The sequence below is a fragment of the Ambystoma mexicanum genome, chromosome 10 (assembly GCF_040938575.1).
Source record: "Ambystoma mexicanum isolate Mex_15411 chromosome 10, UKY_AmexF1_1, whole genome shotgun sequence".
NCBI classification, from domain to species: domain Eukaryota; kingdom Metazoa; phylum Chordata; class Amphibia; order Caudata; family Ambystomatidae; genus Ambystoma; species Ambystoma mexicanum.
Genome location: NC_090932.1, coordinates 1,027,062,608 through 1,027,075,081, shown reverse-complemented (window position 1 = coordinate 1,027,075,081; position 12,474 = coordinate 1,027,062,608).

Genomic DNA, 12,474 nt, shown 5'->3' with positions numbered 1-12,474 from the left:
GATCTCGGATTCGGTGTAGGAACTCTATAGACGTTATGTCCTGGTGGATCCTAGATACCATCCCCAAGAAATCATGCACAGGCCACAATTTAGCAATGCATGCAGCCAGATGGATACACCATTTAGACACTTTGGAAAAGGGCCTCAATGAGACTCTACCTCAGTACTGGTAATATGGTAATATAGACTACCAAACTTCCAATTCCTCTTCACCAGTAGGCACAGTTCTGCCTGTCACTCTCTTTCCCCCTCCTCCCCCAGTACGGCCCAGCTCAGTAGTGCTCCCTCTTGCCCATAACTCAATTCGGGGTATTTATCCACCTTTTTCCATGGCATGGTTTCCCCATATATATGGCAACTGATCCTATTTGCTGTCTTCCACAGGCGCGCGCACCTCTTGATGGTTTTGCATAGGCCCTTTCTTACTTCCTGGCCCATCTCCATCTGAGACATTTCGTCTCATGCCGATTTGCAGACACCAAAGGCAGTTTGCTCCAACCGTATTCATCTTTATTCTTAGCCCGCCCCTTCTCTTAACATTACTAATCATGCTATCTATTACATCCACAGCTCGGCGGTTTAGCTTCTCTTATTTTTACTTTATTTGTCGTCTGGCATGGGGCACTCTGTGCAGCTCAGGATTACCACTGTACAGGGGCCCTCTGATCTGTGCCTATTTAACTTACACATCACAGTCAGAAGGCTGGTCTGTTTTCCCTCGGCTGCATGCCACACAGGCCACTGGTTGTCATCGATCGCCATGACTCCTGGTGGTGCTGACACACCCCTCTATTTCCTGCGCCCTCTTGCACATGATCTGTACTGGATAAATCATGTGACTAGTTCCACTACTTCCAGGCCTATGTACGGGGCCTACTTCCAGGCCTATGTACGAGTCTAGTTGCTGCATTATCCATTACGGCAACTACAGTGATACTACGTAGACCGTCAGGTAAATCTTCAACCTTTCGTTTCCCGTTGGGTCCCCCCTCCCTTGCTCTCTTTCTCCCGGTGGCCTCAGGCGGGCATAATTCCAGGTCTCACTGGGCTGCCTGTTCCCCCCTCGATGTCTTTTCAGTCCGCACTGCCAGAGAGGTCATGCTTTACTCCTGACTGACTCTGCTTCATGACATGGCCCCCTCCTACTGCGCCCTTTCGCGGACATTCACCTTACGCCAGGACTCCCCATAAGTCAGGCCTTTGGGTAAGTTGCATTTATATCTACTCTACGTTTCCTTGCCCCTTATCACCTGTATCACCAGGACGCCCCGCACTCGTTCACTATAGGGGAGGAAATACCAGGGCCATCAGCTATTATCTAGGGGTGGCCCACTATCTCTCTAATCTACATCTATTGTTCACACTGTGTTCTTGATAGAAAGGTCTATCCTAAGAGCCTTTCTTGCTTTGCATCTATTACTCTGCCCAAAGTTAGACTGTGCATCCTCCAGACGTGGATTCATAGATGGGAACCTTTGATTCACACTTTGCCCACGCGACCACTCTCACTTGGTGGGACAGTTACAAAATCCCACATATAGTAAGTGTAACGCACCTTTCCTTCGGACCCGGGAGTTGGTGATGGATCGGAGGAGGGGGTATTCTTCCCACTCTATTTACACAAGGTGTACGGTGTTGGAATTGTGGACAACATTTAAGATTAGTTGAATTTTATCTACCTGTGTTTAGCTTTTTTCTAAACAGGAGGATAGCCAGGCAGTGATTTTCTGTATATATTATCTGTTGATAAATGTAATTCTTGTGGAAATTGTATTTACTTTTCTTTGATGTTCTTCGTGTCTATTTTCCTTTGTATTATGCTGCATACAACAAAATAGGTTTTGCGTATATTGTCAAAATTAATTTTTGTCTTCACTTTGGGGAAATTAAATACCCCCAGTCCATATAGGACCTATTAGTTTATAAATAAAAGGGATTCGCAGCTTCTACGTCAGATTAATTTGTTTTCATTTGATTTAGCCAACTACAGCCTTCAATCTCATTTATTGTGTGGTTTATAACCCCGACCAAATTAGACTTATAAATGATCCACTTGGCGATTATCTTTTCTATTTAGACAAAGGTATTTAGGACACCATTGCTGCCCTAGTGCAGCAAGCGATATTGGTGCCCTCAGAGTCCCCATGTAAAATGGCTGTGTACCCAGTGGAAAAAGCGGCAGGGGGGGCATGGAGATTTATTCAAGACTTATGCCCCTGATTAATATTGGTCCCAAACCCAGCCACAATATTGTGTAACATCCCATCCAAGGCTACACATTTTACAGCGATTGATTTAAAGAATGCTTTCCTTTCAATTTCACTGCACTGCATGAACAGAGTCAACATTTGACCTTGTTTCCCTACCAAGGGGATAAGTTGAAACACACCCGTTTGCCCCAGGGGTACTGCACGTCATCTTCGGTCTTCAACCGGGTGTTACAGATGGACTTGGGAAAGGTACAACTTGACAGTACTGTAGTGCAATGTGTAGACATTCTAGTGTGTATTACGACAGAGGAAGAGTGCAGGAGCGACTCAATAAAGCGGATGACTTTACTAACAAAAAAGGGTACAAAGTTGATAGGGAGAAAATGTGATATTGCCAGGAAGAAGACATATATATAGGTCAGCTAATATCAAAGGAAGGAAGGAAAGTGACACCTGAAAGAGAAGAAGCGATCATGAACACATCCAGGCCAGTGACAGTGAAGGAATTGCAGTTATTTCTAGGTCTCTGTAATTATTGCAGGGTGTGGGTCTTTGACTACAGCACATATGTCAGTCCACTCTTAAAAGGACCCAAGGAAGCACAGAAAGACAATAGTGACATAGCCTGGACAGGTGAAATGATAGATGCCTTTTATGAATTGAAACTAGCAATTTGCACATTACCTGCGTTAGGAATCCCTGACTACAAGCAAGAATTATTTCTATTTTCCCATTCAAATGGAGTAGTGATGACGGGTGTCCTCACACAGAAAACAACCATGGGGCACAAGCCATTAGCCTTTTACAGCGGCATCTTAGCCCCTGTAATGAGAGGCCACTATCCTTGTGAACAAGCATTGGCAGCAGCTACTTTTGGGATTGAAAAGTCTGCTGGCATAACTATGGGATGCGCTGTTACATGTTGAGCATGCCCTATTTGCCATCCTTGAAAAGCCCAAAAGAACATTGACCACACAGAGAGCTTCTGGTTTTGAAGTCATCATATTAACCCCATCAATCAAAATTGTTAAATGCAGAGTAGTAAACACAGCCAGTTTCATAGCAGAACCAGTGGAGGAAGGAGATTACGTTCATGACTGCACAAAATACATTGACTACCATAATGAAATACCACATGTCAAGGAAAATTCCCTAGAAGGGGGGAATTCTCTTCATTGATGGGTCTTTGTAAATAAATCAAAATATGGGCAAAAGACACAGCGGGACAGCAGTAGTGAAAGCAAAATTAAATGACAGCTTTGAAACGGTGACAAGTGCAAGATTGCCAGCGCAATTCTCAGCACAAGCAGCAGAACTGGTAGCGCTGATCTTAGCCCTCGAAACACATGAAGAAGAGGCGGTAACTGTGTACTCTGACTCCGCCTAAGTGACGTCAACAGTACATACAGGACTGTCACGTTGGAAGAGACATGGCTTCTTACACACAGACGACACGGCAGTGCAGCATGCACCGCTATTGGACAGACTCATAGATGCACTTCAACTCCCATCGGCCATCGCCATGGTGAAGTGCGCAGTGGAAACCAGAGGAACAAATTTTATTTCCCACGACAATGAGGCTGCCAATCAAGAAGCATATTTGACTTTGTGACTGCACTGAACATGTACACACGTGCACGCAGCATGGTATTGAAGGAGGGTTTTAATACACTACCCATAACACAAATAATAGAATGCAGGGAAGGGCACCACAAGAAGAGCAAGAGTTATGGAAATGAAAAGGGTGCTCATTGTCCCCACAGACGCAATCTGGTGGCAGGACAGCACTGGGAAACCAGGCATGCCATTAGGGCTGCTTAAAGTAGCACTAGACCAATTGCACCACCCAGAACACACATCAAGAGAGTGGCTTTTAGTAATGATCTCGGAAGAGTGGTTTGTACCAAATATGGTAGAACATGTTGCCGAGTTTGTTATAAATTGTCTGACGTGCCAGCAGTTTACTCCAGGACATACGTTGCAAGCAGTGAGAGGAGCAATACCCTGCCCTACTGGACCATTTCAGCATTTGCATATCGACTATGTAGAAATGCTCCAAATTTGAAACAGCTACTGACATATGCTAGTAGTCATATGAACCTTCTGCTGATGGATTGCAGCAGGTCCATTCACACATCCTGATGCCACATGTACAGCAATGTTCCTCTTATGTGAGGTATTTCCTAGGTGGGCAGTGTGCGAAGTTCTCAGGTATGAGAATGGAACTCATTTTGTAAATGAGCACATAACTATCCTGTTGTGTGTTAAGCACACACTTTTGTCCGATTACCACCCGCAAGCGATCAACATTTGTGAACGCCTCAATGGCCTCCTAAAGGAGCTTATTGCCAAGATAAAAGTGACACTGAAAAAAGGATGACTCCATGGCCTTCCTTTGGCCCTATTTGCATTACGCAATCAACCCAGCTCAAACCATCACCTGACTCCACATGAGCTGGTAACGGGATGCCGCATGCATATACCCCTTGCTCCTCCCACTCAAGCACAAACTGGTGCATAGACTGTTGCCACCATGCCTGGAAACGGGATGCATGATTATTTGACAGCTATTATGGAGTCTGTTAAATGTATGTCTCGACAGCTCCGGAAATGGCAGGGGAGGACAAGGAAGACTGATGAAGATAACAAACAAGTTCATCCAGAAGTCTTGCTGCAACCATTAAAATTGTTCCCTGGTGATAAGGTCCTCTGGAGAGGGTTTGTTAGACAGTGGCATAAACCCAAATATGACGCGCCACATGTAGTTGAGGCAGTTGCACCAAAAACCATTAAGGTTCAAGTAAATAATGCCTGGCTGCATCTAGCTGATGTCAAACTGTACAAAGGAGAGACCCCCCTGCACACCGACATTAAGCATGAGAGTGAAGAGGCGGTGAACAGAGTCCAGACGAGGTCCATGACGAGAACCAATCAACAGCAAGAAGAATACCAAAAACAATTTGGTTGATATCTTTTAATTACACTTGTATAAAAAGGAGCTTGACACTCATATTATACGTAGAACAACAAATGCTTCCTATAATACTTATATTTTTAATTGTCTTATCCCACTTAATGTATGCTTATCCCTTTCTAGGAGTTTGTAATATTAGGCTTTCCATATTGCTGTTTAATAAAAAAGCCCATCTTATTTTCGAGGGAAAAATCCTTGCAATAGTAGGACAATTCTTCCTGGGAATATTTACCCCCCAACAGAAATCAAAGAAGGACTTTCTTTCTGTGGAAAAAGTTTGACTATTTAGTCATGTTAGGTATTCCCTTTTAGCACTTAAAAGGAATAACACTAACAGTTATTTGCAAAAGGTAGACATGCTAGACATAATATAGCAACCTTTTTTTACATTTTGTAGCCTTTATTTTCTTATTCGTGTGGCATTAAGAGAATTCGTTCTTTACAGTGTGGCTTGGCCCATAAACAGGAGTATAAACACTGTAACAACGGTGAATGGAACGCTACCCAAAATGTTTCCTGTAATAAGTATGCAAATGAAGAGGCTAAAGAGAAGTGTGATAGAAGACTCCAGACACCTGAGTAAATATCTGGCTGATTCAGCTCATGTCACTAATAATTTGTGATATCAACACATGAGCAAAGTGGGGAGAGGGACGCCTGAGGAGAGCTATTATGTGTGCTTCCTCATCCCCTACGCCATGAGCACCTCTAGGACATTTGTAGCCACAGAAATACCTGCACATAAGGCACATTGCCTAACACACGTAGCACTTTGTACAACCAGGGGACAATTTCAAGGGAGATGGGCCACCTCACGATGCATGTCAAAAAAGACGTTCCTTATAAGGATAGCTACAAAAAAACAAGAGCAATGATGGATGATGCTGGGAGAAAAATATTAAGTGATGCAGTACACATTAGAAGGCCTGAATAGAGGAGAAGTCAAAATAACGGACCTTAAGTTATCACAGTGTCCAGATACCGCAAGGAGAGAGTTTTGTGGGGGACCTGGGTGCTGGAAAGACCTCTTTTATTGATATACGGACAGGTATTTACCTCAGAAGGTTGGGTTGAAGAAATGATGGGGCGCAAAGCACAAGCAGTCCTGACGGTACAAGTGGAGGTGGTGCTGAATGCAAATGATATATGCTTCAAAGAATGGACTGAATATTCCAAACTACTTACATGGGTAGAGAATGAAGCAGGCCCTCTACCCATAATACCCATAAAGAATGCCACCTTATGTTTAAAGAATGCTGGCCCAGTGAAAATAGGGGAAAATAAAGGGTGTAAATGCATGAGGTGCGACATGAAAGTAGGAAACGCTGTACTAATAGACCACTATTGGGCCTGTAGTTCGAAAGCTTATATGCAGCTTCCTCCAAATTGGGGAGGATTATGCTCCCTGATGTAAATAAGTGTACCAGCTCTGGTAATACCCCAGAATGAAGTACAGATTGGTTATTTCCCCCAGAGGAATACACAGTTAAGACACAAAAGCTCTTACCCTCAAACGCAGTATCAGGGAAAACTATCTTTCGGCCAAGCCAGTAGACTTTTATGATAAGCTCCCAGATGAGCATAAATTGTTCAGTAAAACAGCAATGTTCTTTGCATCCGTCTTCGCTCCCAGAGTGCAGGTGGTTGTGAATGCAAAGTGGTTGCAAATAACCAGATGGGAGTTGTTGCAAACAATCAATGCAACAGTGAAAGGCTTTTAATACCATACAAGAGGAGCAGAGGGCAATATGACAGATGTGTTCTGTATCTGTATCTGATAACTGTCATGGGGGTGGCATGCACGCAGAAATTGTTCCGTCTTGCTGCACATACACACCCTCCCACAATGACGAAAATGTAACCCTCAAAGAGGCCATCAACACCCTAATAGAATTACACACAAAAATGGTGGAAGAGGTAGAAGATATTGAGAACGATGATTGGTTTACTTACTTGTTTTCATGGATCCCCACCAGGTTGGCTAATGCATTAAAAATATGAATTGTCATTTCAGTGCTAATACTAGTTGGACTCTACACCTTAAGTATTGAAATACATGGCTGCATAAAGGCTTCCAAAGGGGCAGTTAGAATGAAAGTACTGATAAATATGAATGCTCACATAAACGAGTATACTGTCACGAGCCGCGCAACACCGCCCACCTCCCAATGCATAACACTGCCCGCCTCCCAGTGACACCCTACCTGCGGCGGTGGTCCTTCCCGGGCGCGCCCCTTCAGAGGCCGTGGCGCCGGGCTCCCGGTATGGGGGAGGCGACGCACGGCGTCATGGAAACTGTGGCCGTGGTGGCGCTGGGGTGGATCGGTCCTCACCACCCCGGCTTCCTGGTCACGTGGGCAACGCCCACGTGTTGCTGAAGGAGCGGCCCGCCCAGCCAATCCTGTTGCCGATTCCCGGTTGCAAGGGTCACGTGATACGCGACGCCACTCACGTGACCCAGTGAGGAAGCAATCACGTGATCCAAGCACCGGCCCAAAAGTACACTGAAGCCGAGCTTCCGCGCTTCTCAGCTGTTTTCAGCATTGCGAGTGGCGTAGTGTTTATCCTGGATCTTGACCTTCCGGCTTTTGAACCCTGGTTTCTAGCGATTTTGGACTGTCTTGCCTGCTCCTTGGATTTGGTTGCCCGGACTTTGCCTTGTGGATTTTGTACTTTCTGGCTTGCATCATTGGACCTGCTTCTTACGGATTCCGGACTTGGCTTTTGGAACTTTCGAGTTTTGCCTTCCTCGGATCTTGGACACTTTGGCTTTGGACATTTTGGAACTGCTTCTGGAACTCCCCTTTGGCTCAAGGTTGTTTTGGACTTCGGCTCAACACCACGTCAAGCCCCAAGTGAGGGGGTTCTGACCCCCAGGCCCCCCGGCTGTCTCCCCATCCTGGTTCTTCACCCTTGCTAGGTAGGTCCCACTCCATTTTCTTGATTATTGGTCATTCCCAGGTTACTGCCTTATACTGACACTCACCTGCTTTTCCCTTGCAGCACCTGGTACCCGTGTTCCTGACCCTTTACACCTGTGGCCTCAATAACTGGTGAGGGAGTATATTATCCTCTCCTTCACTGGTGCTTGGGGACGGAGGTACCCATAGACATCGCAGAGGTTTCGTTGTGACATATACCCCAACAGACAGCCTGTCCTGTGCCCATGTAATGGAAAGCCCAATCACCCCTCCAGGATCAAAATGTACTTATCCTCAGGACCCTTGCAATTACACCTGACACTGGGTATATTGTGATTCCAATTGGGAGTGCTGCTATATATATGACCTGGAGTGTCGATCAACACATAAGATGGCCAGGTACTTTGAGGGAGGTGACTAAACTATGGACACCCAAAGTACCCTATTCCCGGGGGATATAAAGGAGGGTGTGGTCGAGGACTAGACCAGAGGTGGGAATGCTGGGAGACAGGTGAATACATCATCCATAGCTACTACCCCTCCCTGGCTCAATATCATACAGGTGAGGAATGTTACTCACTAAGGAAGCCGTACTGCCTTTTTTCCAGACAGGTACAGCATGATATGAACATGATTTGAGCTGAAGATGGCGAGAAGAAATAAACTAACAATGAAATAAAACGCATGCATCCATTAGACATGAAACACATATGTACTCAACATGAAGAACACGCACAGTCAAACATGCATTTATACATAAAAAATACTAACATAGCAAGACATGAAGAATATTAGCATAAGCAATGTATAAACTGAATGCAACATGAACGACATGCCAGTATAGCTCACTAACATAGAAAGGCAGGAGTAATGGGCAACCATCTTTTCTAAAATAGAAGCCACAGCAAGCCTTTTCTGATATACAAAAGCCTCAAGGTTTTGAGGGGACACAGAATGCTGACCCACAGAAATACAGACCAATGCAGAGCTCAGACAGTAGCTAGCAAGCCATGCCAAGGTTACTGAGAACCCAGGGAGGGTCCGGACATTACAGAGCAGGCACGAGAGAAAGATTCTGAGGAAGCAAGAATCTTTTGAGAGTCCTGTATAGTGGGAGAAAGGGCTATGTTTCATAATGCAGCAGGTTTCAGAATATAATACAGTAGGTTTAGTTTAATAGTGGACACAGATGGTTTGATATACATATACTTGAGAGTAAATTTATAACGGGCGATTGCTAGTGTTGAGTATTGAGAGTGATGTAAGTGACATACGCCTGGCAAGCTATGTTGTGAGGTAAGGTGATATAGAGTGGCAGGGCTTTCTAGAATAGAGTGATTGCTCTACTCCCCACCCATGCCACACTTACTTTGGTCGTTGCTGCTGGTTGATGGCTGGCTTCTGGCTTCATTGGCTTCCCCTGCTGACATCTGCAGACACAATGTGTAGCCGCAAGGGAGAGCAGGTTATGCAGCCTCTTAATTGAGCGCAAAGACTTTCGTATTCTTATCCGGCAACTGCTCTTGGGATTGTTCTAACTGTCTCAGACTTTCCTCAGCAGAAGACTAATCCCTACGTATGCTTGCTTGGACACCTTTTGATCCTGCTATAGCTGTTCCCCGAATTACTACCTTCAGTGCCATCCAAAGGGTCCCTTCACTATGGACACTCCCCTTGTTATGTGAAACATAATCTATGATGCTGACTTTGATGCAATCGTGGAATGGGGTATCCTGTAGTGACTCGCTACGGAGCTGCCATGTAGGGATCGGAGCTCTAGGGGGCATATACTGCCATTGTAAACTGATCGGCGCATGATCTGACAACACTCTACCTTTTTACTGTGCATTTGTGATAAGGTGAGCTAGCTCATTTCCTATAAAAAAGTAATCTATTCTTGTATGAACTGCAGAGGTCGAAGTGGGTGGGAACGGTTGGGTGTGGTGCTCCTATACTTTTTATTTTTAAGTTTCACTGTTCCTATATTATTTTATTTTTAAAAAACGTTCTGGAATGGTTTAGTTTTAAAATAAAAGTGTAGGAAGAAGTTGAAGCTTGCAATTTAGTGCACTGCACTGAACATTCTCACAAATAGCAGGTGTGTTTGTTTGGGGGTTTGGATTATGTGTGGGAGGGGGTGCAGTGATGGGGTTTGTGGAGAGCTAAGCAGGCCAGCCGAGAACATAGTTCCACTACTTCTTTTCGTACACTTCAACCACCGATAAACTTCGTGTGATGTCGAATAGTATGAGTAGTGCCTGGTGCCTGTATGCAAAGCTCTCCAGGCATCCACCAGGGTGAAGGAGTCCAGACGTGTTTGCAGGTTCCTAGCAAGCGGAGCCGGTCTGATATATTTTGTGTGATCTGTCTAGGAGAGAGTTTAGCATACAGTTAAAGTCAACCCGCAACCCCATATCATGTTACTATTCCTATAAGGGCCCAGCCTGGGGTATAGAGCCTGGAAGAACTGAGCTGTCCCGTGTTTGGGGGCGTACGTGTTGATCAGACATGTATCCACCTGCTCAAGAAGGCCCTGCACCACCACCATCCTTCCCTGGTTGTCCCTTTTAACCTGGGTTACCTTAAAGGGTACTGAGCCCGCTATGCATATTAGGACTCTGCGTGCGTAAGCGGAGTATGTGGAACCAGGACCTGCCCCACCCCCATTTCTTTGCCAACACCGTTGTTAGGCAGAATCCTGTGCAGTTCCCTTGGGGAACACTGCAAGATGATTAAGACTACAGGAGTAAGCAGTAAACCCTAGCAGTATGCACCACCCAGATATACCTGGTAGCTGTGGCTGAGCAGTCAGACTTCTCTCAAGATGAGTAGGGCAGTATACAGAGGATACACAATAGGGCTAAAAACACAGTAGAGCAAGCAAACACTGACCAGAGCTTGGCATCAAAAGTATATAATTATTTATTTAAAACACGCTTTAGGAAATACACTAAGCACTATAGATCGAAGCAAGTTCAAACACAATCAGAAAAAGTATACACACCTCCCTTAATAATTATTAGACAAGTCTAGGTAAGAACACCACTATTTTTTTAAAACAGATGTGAGCCCGTAACTTAGATGGCACTCCAATAATTAGGTTAAAGGGAGAGAAAAAGGCAGATCATGAAAATAAAACAGTTCCCAACACGTTTATAAGACCACAGCAAGTTAGTGAAGGCAGAGTCTACTGTAGAGCCAAAGTTCATAGGCCAGGCCCACTTTAAATGGAGCAAGGCGAAATGTGCCCAAGACCACACAGTTTAAAAAGCACTCAAGTCTTTGCAGAAGTGTTCAAAGGAGGTTGGCTTGATGCAAAAGATTAAGTTAGAAGGTCTGGGGGCCAACCCAGTTGGAAAGCCAAGGATTTAAGGGTCACCTTTAGCAATCCACAGAAAGGGAGGCCAGGCGGAACACAGTACCTTAAAGAGTGAGGAAGCTCCAGTTGTGGCAGTTGTTCCTGGGAGCGGGTGCAGTTCATGGTTTCGACCAGGGGAAGAGAAGATCTCGTCGAGGAGGAAACTTGGAGTCGTTGCACTGCCCAGGGAAGAGACCAGCCGCGGAGTTTGTTCGGTTAAAAGGTGCGTTCCTTTTATTTGCGGTCACAGTGGTGAAGCTTGGCTATCCGGCCGCCGGGGTGCTTGGCACTGGCGATTCGACCAAGGGACGTCCTGGAAGGTGAATGGCAAACTGGTTATCCCCACCAGCTCAAAGGGAGAAGACTCTTACAGCAGAAGATCTTCTCTTGTCGTCGGGAAAGTGATGGTCGTTGCAGCAGGGCTCCACCAGTGGTGTCGTCGTTGCAGATGGTTCAGCTTCTCCCCTCTTCGGATTTCTTAGGTCCTGTGGTGACTTCTGAAGTTCCAGTCCCCAAAGCCCTGCTTTTATGCACAAAACCCCCCATTCAACAGCTAAGCTGTCACTCATACATGCTAAGTGGTGAGCCGGGCGGCTAACCACTGGGCCAATCAGAACAGAGTGCGACTTGGGTTGCTAAGGCAACGCAGTCAGGGGTGCCAATTCCCCCACCCACACATCCTGTGGAACCCAGACAGAGTGGCACCAGTTGGAGGGCTTCTGTGGAGAAGCCCGCCAAAAAGTGGAACAAAGGGCCCAACCTTGGTTGGAGTTACAGAGACGGACACAAACACCATTTTGGAAAAGAGTTCTGGCGAAAAGACCCAACCGGTGATTTTATATTAAATAAATAAACCGGCGGTATCTTTAACATTGCACCAAAAAGTGGTGCGTTTAAAATCAATGGGAAACTCCCATAGGAAATATTTTGCGTGGTAACCACTGCCACCAGCCAGAAACTCGACAAGGGGGGACTGGACAGTGCCCCCTTGGAAACAGACCCAGGGGCAAT